Genomic DNA, 9,103 nt, shown 5'->3' with positions numbered 1-9,103 from the left:
TGCACAGCTCAATCCAAGTACCACCGGGTGTGTAATGTCTGCACAGCTCAATCCAAGTAACACCGGGTGTGTAATGTCTGCATAGCTCAATCCAAGTAACACCGGGTGTGTAATGTCTGCACAGCTCAATCCAAGTAACACCGGGTGTGCAATGTCCGCACAGCTCAATCCAAGTAACACCGGGTGTGTAATGTCTGCACTGCTCAAACCAATTAACACCGGATGTGTAATGTCTGCACTGCTCAAACCACGTAACACCGGGTGTGTAATGTCTGCACAGCTCAATCCAAGTAACACCGGGTGTGTAATGTCTGCACAGCTCAATCCAAGTAACACCGGGTGTGTAATGTCTGCACAGCTCAATCCAAGTAACACCGGGTTTGTAATGTCTGCACAGCTCAATCCAAGTAACACCGGGTGTGTAATGTCTGCACTGTTCAAACCAATTAACACAGGATGTGTAATGTCTGCACTGCTCAATCCAAGTAACACCTGGTGTGAAATGTCTGCACTGGTCAAACCAAGTAACACCGTGTGTGTAATGTCTGCACAGCTCAATCCAAGTAACACCGGGTGTGTAATGTCTGCACAGCTCAATCCAAGTAACACCGGGTGTGTAATATCTGCACAGCTCAATCCAAGTTACACCGGGTGTGTAATGTCTGCACAGCTCAATCCAAGTAACACCTGGTGTGTAATGTCTGCACAGCTCAATCCAATTAACACTGGGTGTGTAATGTCTGCGCTGCTCAAACCAAGAAACACCGGGTGTGTAATGTCTGCATGGCTCAAACCAAGTAACACCGGGTGTGTAATTTTGCACAGCTCAAACCAAGTAACACCGGGTGTGTAATGTCTGCACAGCTTAATCCAAGTAACACCGGGTGTGTAATGTCTGCACTGGTCAAACCAAGTAGCACCGGGTATGTAATGTCTGCACAGCTCAATCCAAGTAACACCAGGTGTGTAATGTCTGCACAGCTCAATCCAAGTAACACCGGGTGTATAATGTCTGCACAGCTCAATCCAAGTAACACCGGGTGTGTAATGTCTGCACAGCTCAATCCAAGTAACACCAGGTGTGTAATGTCTGCACAGCTCAATCCAAGTAACACCGGGTGTGTAATGTCTGCACAGCTTAATCCAAGTAACACCGGGTGTGTAATGTCTACACAGCGCAAACCAAGTAACACCGGGTTTGTAATGTCTGCACAGCTCAAAATAAGTAACACCTGGTGTTTAATGTCTGCACAGCTCAATCCAAGTAACACCGGGTGTGTAATGTCTGCACAGCTCAATCCAAGTAACACCGGGTCTGTAATGTCTTCACTGCTCAAACCAAGTAACACCGGGTGTGTAATGTCTGCACGGCTCAAATCAAGTAACACAGGGTGTGTAATGTCTGCACGGCTAAAACCAAGTAACACCGGGTGTGTAATGTCTGCACAGCTCAATCCAAGCAACACTGGGTGTGTAATGTCTGCACGGCTCAATCAGAACAACACTGGTTGTGTAATGTCTGCACAGCTCAAACCAAGTAACACGGGGTGTGTAATGTCTGCACCGCTCAAACCAAGTAACACCAGATGTGTAATGTCTGCACTGCTCAAACCAAGTAACACCAGATGTGTAATGTCTGCACTGCTCAAACAAAGTAACACCGGGTGTGTAATGTCTGCACAGCTCAATCCAAGTAACACCAGGTGTGTAATGTCTGCACAGCTCAATCCAAGTAACACCGGGTGTGTAATGTCTGCACTACTTAAACCAAGTAACACCGGGTGTGTAATGTCTGCACGTCTCAAACCAAGTAACACCGGGTGTGTAATGTCTGCACGGCTAAAACCAAGTAACACCGGGTGTGTAATGTCTGCACATCTCAATCCAAGCAACACTGGGTGTGTAATGTCTGCACGGCTCAATCAGAACAACACTGGTTGTGTAATGTCTGCACAGCTCAAACCAAGTAACACAGGGTGTGTAATGTCTGCACGGCTCAAACCAAGTAACACCGGATGTGTAATGTCTGCACTGCTCAAACCAAGTAACACCGGGTGTGTAATGTCTGCACAGCTCAATCCAAGTAACACCGGGTGTGTAATGTCTCCACAGCTCAATCCAAGTAACACCGGGCGTGTAATGTCTGCGCAGCTCAATCCCAACAACACAGGGTGTGTAATGCCCCGATTACTTACCGGTAATCTTCATTACTCCGAGTATAGTCTTCCTCGCCACATGACTAACAAAGTGAGCGTCAGCTCCACAACAGAACCCTCCAAAGCAAAGCAAAAAACAAAGTCAGAATCCCATGCCTCCCATCCCTTCCCAATATGGCCGACCCAGTCACCCATGACCCCTATAAGAGGCGGGCCGGCCCAACCCAACAGCCTGAAACTACCAAGCAAAACATGAAGCCGATAGCCAGACAGGGAGGGAGGGATGGGAAGTCATGTGGCGAGGAAGACTATACTCGGAGTAATGAAGATTACCGGTAAGTAATCGGGGCATTACCTCCTCGTTAGTCTTCCTCGCCACATGACTAACAAAGTGAGCACATACCAAAGCCAAACGGCATCATGGAAACTCACAAGACACCAACAGACCAGAGGGCAAAACCCAACAGGCCAGAACGAGTGGAAGGACCACCCAGGGGAAAGGCAACCACGAGCAGGAAAAACCAGCCCGGGACCAAACGACACCGGGAAAAACAAAAACCCGGACCCCAGAAACACGAGGAGCCGGCAAGAACCAGCCGCAGCAAAGGTCAAAGGGGGACAGAGAAAAGCTCCGGACCAGACGTCACAGAAACAGAGCCCAGACAGTACACCGGACCCACACACCAGGAACGGCCAACGGAGAACCCGAAAAGGGGCATCAAACCCCCCTCAGGAAAAAGCAAAACCGAAGGAACAGAGGGCAACCCCGCCACAGCGAGCCAACAGAAAAGGCACATCCGCAAGGGAGACGCAGTGTGACCAACACAGCCACCCCGCAAGGGAGAACACCACCCGCGAGAGAGCCCAAACCACCAGAGGAACGGGGCAGCGTAAACCATACGGAAGCAAACCGGCAAGAGCCGCATTAAAAGAAGAGCGCGACCGCACGCCAACAAAAGACACTGCGACAGCGTTCGCGAGACACGCTCGACCCGTGAGATCCAACATGACCACAGGCACAAGACCCACAACTGAGCGAAAGCTCCAGGTAACAAGGAAAAAGGGGCGCCGAAGAGAAACCGCGACCCCAAGGAGAGAACCCAGGCCGGAACAAGGGAACAAAAAGACCCAGGAAAAGGGACGGAAACGACCGATCCAACCCCAAAGGAACCAAGCGAGCCGCCGAAGCGAGCACCCACCAAAGGCGAGAGGGACAGGAGGGCAGGGTGAAACCGAACCCGAGCCACGTCAAAACCCCCAGAGAGCCACCAGACCCCGGAACCCCAAATCCAGGGACAAAAGACGAGGAAACAAGCACACCGGAAGCGTACGGGCCCGCCAGGGAGCAGAGAACCGGAGGCACCAGCACCCCCGGACACCCAAGCAGGAGACGCAGAAGGCCAGAGAGCCCTCAGAGCCCGATCCCCCCAGCCGAACCAGGACAGGAGAGGGAAGGGCCCGGGTCAATTCCAAGGAAGGACCAGAGTCAACTGGCAGAAGAAAAACAGCCAGACAACAAGACTGCATGGAACGCCACACGAAAGTGCGAGCAACCCCTGCGTCGGGACCATGCCAAACGTCACAGAACTGCACCAGGCGGAGAAAACGGGAAGCCGGAGTGAGCAACACAAAAACGAGAAAGGAGCGGCCAAGCCGCAGCCCCGATTAAGACAGGGCGAGTCCAAGGAGGACCCCACAGACCACAGCACCCGGAAGACCCAGGTGGAACCCCACCCGGGCACCAACCAGACCCGACCCTGCACAACCGCAGAAAGCAGACCAGGTCAGGTGCAGACTGGGAGGCAACGCCGAAAGCCCCACAGCCCCATGAAAACCCCGGAGGACGGTCAGCAACAGACAGGGACAGACCCCGCACAACAACCGCGGGAACCTTGAAACACATTCCAACCTCACCGAAAGAAAGGCCAGTGCCCACTCCAGAGACTGAGCACCCACCAACATCGAAAGACCAGGGATGGAACACCTGAACTACGGTGGAAGAGGCTAAGACCTGAACCCTAAGGCCAGAGTGACTCTAACAGAGCGGACACCGTCGGCAAGCCGAAAGGCAACCAAAGCCCGCGAGGGGGCAAGGAGTCACAACAGAGGGGGCCGAGAGACCCACACGCACCCCGGTACAGAGAAGCCCACACCCACCCCACAGAGAGGGGGAGCCAAACGCCAGAACCCAAACCCCAGAGCCCGCTAGAGCAGGGCATCAAGCACAAGGCGGCGGGGGAGGGGGGAGCGCAGGGCAGGGCCACGAGGGCCAGAAGGAGGGGGAACGAGAAAGTGAGCCCGACAAGGCGGGGCCACCCCCTGGGACACCCACAACCAAACGGGGCAGAGTAGAAGGCAACAAACTGCCTGTGCGCAGGAAGGATGACAGCGGAGCAACACAGAACCGGAGGAGGAAGAGCAAGCACCCAGCCAGCACCCCCAACCAACAGGACAGAACATGCTTACCAGCAAAGAGAAGCAAGCCACGGAAACCGAGAAGCCCCAGAAGAAGGACAAAACAACAACTACAACACCCACAGAGGGACGAAACAATGTAAGTCCAGGGAAAGCCGCAGCGCGAGAAGGCAAGCAGCGAGGCCAGCATCCAACAAACTCCACCATGAAGCGAAGAGCAGGAAAGGCAGTACAACAAAGAAAGTATTGCACCCAAAGACCCGCTGACAGCGACTGCGGGACTCAAACCCGGCACCGGAGAGTTGAAACAACCCAAGGCACCGGACGCAACAACGAGAAACCGCATCCAGAAGAGCGTGAAGGAAGCCAAAAATGACAAAGTGCATGCGGGACCCGAACCCAGACCCGGGAGACCCCCGAAAACCAGAGGCACAAGACCATGGCAGCAAAACCCCCCCCTGCTTGGGCAGAGAAGAGGCAGCGAAACAAATGGAGAGCCAGCGAGGGACAAAGCAAACCCCGCCCCCGGGGCAACGAGCCGGTCCGGATCGGGAGACAGCATAGTCGAAGGCCAAAGGAACAGGAGAACATGTGGCAACCCCTGGGACCGGGAACCACCAAGGCAACGGCAGCAGCGGGCCAGGAAGGCAAGCCCACCCCCGCCCATCCCGCCCCCCAGCCAGATCCAGGCAGAAATGCCCCAAGGCGCGGGGGTGGCGGGAACCACAGGGATCAGTCGCGAGCACCGTGGCAAAACCAACAGTGCGGGCCAGCGCCGCAAACGCCCAGGCGAAGCGGAGACACGAAGCGCAAACCGAACAAGGTGAGCTGGAGCCTGACAGGAAAAACAAAAACACCGCCAGAAATACCGACAGCGAGCACAGCAAGCCAGCGCCTCAGGACACCCTCGGGGCAGAACACACGGCACCGGAGAGCAACGAACGATCTCACAGGTGTCGGACAAAAAAATGGGCCACGAACCCCAAAATGATTCACGTCCCGGAAGCGCAGTAGCCAAGGGAGCCGGTTGCAGCGGCAGGTGACAGAACGCCACTCTCGGGACTGGGGCGGAGAGTAGCGCGCCCGCAGTCCTCACACCCGACTGCGACCCAACAGAACAGGAGCACCACGGGTACAAGCGCCCGACACAACAAGGCAGGTAAGGGAACACACACTCGTGTCTCAGGGCCCCCGACATCAAACGATTCAGAGGCATCTACCAAGGGCACCGCCAGAGCAGGGCAACAAACAAGCAGGAGCCGTGCCACAAAAGGAAAATCACAGAACGAACTGGATATATACCAAGGAACCAGGGAGCTAGTACATAACGTACGGCAACTGAGGAGCCGTAGGACCAGGATGAAGTTAGAGTGCCGCATACAAAGAGCACCTCTACACCGGCATAAAACATCGCGTGTAGTAAATTAGCCACGTAGTGCAAAGTGACGAGAAAACTGTACCAGCAAAACGTTGCACAAAAGCCCGCAGTTGCAGGGTCGTCCAAAAATCGTCCAGCAGGGCCGCCCGAGCACGGGAACTCAGCAAGAGAACGAGCGACCAACAGTAAAAGCACCCATCACACAAAGCCACCCGGGGCTCAAAAGAATGCGCGCCAACTGAAGCCACGAACGCACAAGTCCCCCGTGTGGAGTCCCCATGAACGTGAAACCCAGTACATAGCTCAGCCGCCCTCCCGGGGGATGAAGGCACTTTGAAAACCCCTGTCAGAGCCAGGCCGTGAGACAGCAGAGAAGAAAACCTCCGGTGAACAAGGGAGGCGGGAGACACAAACAATGAAGCCCCGCCCCCAGAACCCCGAGCCGGCCCACAGCCGCGAGGAACAACAGCGCGCACACAGCAACGCCGGCGACTCCGAAGAGAAGCAAGACGGAGGGAGTTCCACGGATGCAGGTAAGCCAACCCCCTCGCACAGCGGCCCCATATCACAAGGAACGCAGCGCGTATGCAGTATGGAAGGAAGAGAAGAGCTTCATTTCAGGACGGATAGAGCCCCGTAGAGCCGCCACCTCCCCCACGCCCGGGACACAGTCCCAATGAAAGGAGGCAACCAGCCGGGATCAGACACAGGCCGAGAAACCAAGCAGAGTAAGCCCGAAAACCTCGGAACCGATCACCGCTGCCGCCCGCAGTAACACGAAAGGCGGGCGGCTAAGGGAATGCAAAGAAGCAAGGGAACCGGAAGACCGGACCCCACGCAATCCTCCCCCCCCTACCCTGAAAACCCATGGCTCGCTGAAGCAGAGCCTCACCGGTACCACAGAACAGCAACCGCCACACACACCGGGGGTAACAAAGTAGGGGAAACAACAAGGTCCAAGCTCCTAGGGTCCGCTAGAGCAGGACCTCCAACCCAGGACCCAAGTACCTGCTACAGCAGGCACCACTCACCTGATGCGCTCTGGAGAGAGTGCAGAACAAAAAAAACAGGCTGTTGGGTTGGGCCGGCCCGCCTCTTATAGGGGTCATGGGTGACTGGGTCGGCCATATTGGGAAGGGATGGGAGGCATGGGATGCTGACTTTGTTTTTTGCTTTGCTTTGGAGGGTTATGTTGTGGAGCTGACGCTCACTTTGTTAGTCATGTGGCGAGGAAGACTAACGAGGAGGTAATGTCTGCATGGCTCAAACCAAGTAACATCGGGTGTGTAATGCCTGCATGGCTCAAATCATGTAACACCGGGTGTTTAATGTCTGCACTGCTCAATCCAAGTAACACCGGGTGTGTAATGTCTGCACAGCTCAATCCAAGTAACACCGGGTGTGTAATGTCTGCACAGCTCAATCCAAGTAACACCGGGTGTGTAATGTCTGCACTGCTCAAACCAAGTAACACCGGGTGTGTAATGTCTGCACGGCTCAAACCAAGTAACACCGGGTGTGTAATGTCTGCACAGCTCGATCCAAGTAACACCGGGTGTGTAATGTCTGCACTGCTCAAACCAAGTAACACCGGGTGTGTAATGTCCGCACAGCTCAATCCAAGTAACACCGGGTGTGTAATGTCTGCACTGCTCAAACCAAGTAACACCGGGTGTGTAATGACTGCACTGCTCAAACCAAGTAACACCGGGTGTGTAATGTCTGCACAGCTCAATCCAAGTAACACCGGGTGTGTAATGACTGCACTGCTTAATCCAAGTAACAAAGGGTGTTTAATGTCTGCACAGCCCAATCCAAGTACCACCGGGTGTGTAATGTCTGCACTGCTCAATCCAAGTAACACCGGATGTGTAATGTCTGCACTGCTCAATCCAAGTAACACCGGGTGTGTAATGTCTGCACAGCTCAATCCAAGTAACACCGGGTGTGTAATGTCTGCACAGCACAATCCAAGTAACACCGGTTTGTAATGTCTGCACTGCTCAAACCAAGTAACACCGGAGTGTGTAATGTCTGCACGGCTCAAACCAAGTAACACCGGGTGTGTAATATCTGCACAGCTCGATCCAAGTAACACCGGGTGTGTAATGTCTGCACTGCTCAAACCAAGTAACACCGGGTGTGTAATGTCCGCACAGCTCAATCCAAGTAACTCCGGGTTTGTAATGTCTGCACTGCTCAAACCAAATAACACCGGGTGTGTAATGACTGCACTGCTCAAACGAAGTAACACCGGGTGTGTAATGTCTGCACAGCTCAATCCAAGTAACACCGGGTGTGTAATGACTGCACTGCTTAATCCAAGTACCAAAGGGTGTTTAATGTCTGCACAGCTCAATCCAAGTACCACCGGGTGTGTAATGTCTGCACAGCTCAATCCAAGTAACACCGGGTGTGTAATGTCTGCACTGCCCAAACCAATTAACACCGGATGTGTAATGTCTGCACTGCTCAAACCAAGTAACACCGGGTGTGTAATGTCTGCACAGCTCAATCCAAGTAACATCGGGTGTGTAATGTCTGCACAGCTCAATCCAAGTAACACTGGGTGTGTAATGTCTGCACAGATCAATCCAAGTAACACCGGGTGTGTAATGTCTGCACAGCTCAATCCCAACAACACAGGGTGTGTAATGTCTGCACGGCTCAAACCAAGTAACACCGGGTGTGTAATGTCTGCACGGCTCAAACCAAGTAACACCGGGTGTGTAATTTTGCACTGCTCAAACCAAGTAACACCGGGTGTGAAATGTTTGCACAGCTCAATCCAAGTAACACCGGGTGTGTAATGTCTGCACTGGTCAAACCAAGTAACAGCAGGTGTGTAATTTCTGCATGGCTCAAACCAAGTAACACCGGGTGTGTAATGTCTGCACTGCTCAAACCAAGTAACACCGGGTGTGTAATGTCTGCACGGCTCAAACCAAGTAACACTGGGTGTGTAATTTTGCACATCTCAAACCAAGTAACACCGGGTGTGTAATGTCTGCCCAGCTTAATCCAAGTAACACCGGGTGTGTAATGTCTGCACAGCTCAATCCAAGTAACACCGGGTTTGTAATGTCTGCACAGCTCAATCCAATAAACACCGGGTGTGTAATGTCTGCACTGCTCAAACCAAGTAACACCGGGT

This window comes from Triturus cristatus, chromosome 1_1 (assembly GCF_964204655.1).
Source record: "Triturus cristatus chromosome 1_1, aTriCri1.1, whole genome shotgun sequence".
Classification (NCBI taxonomy): domain Eukaryota; kingdom Metazoa; phylum Chordata; class Amphibia; order Caudata; family Salamandridae; genus Triturus; species Triturus cristatus.
The sequence above is the reverse complement of the archived record's forward strand: the minus strand, read 5'-3'. Positions refer to the sequence as shown.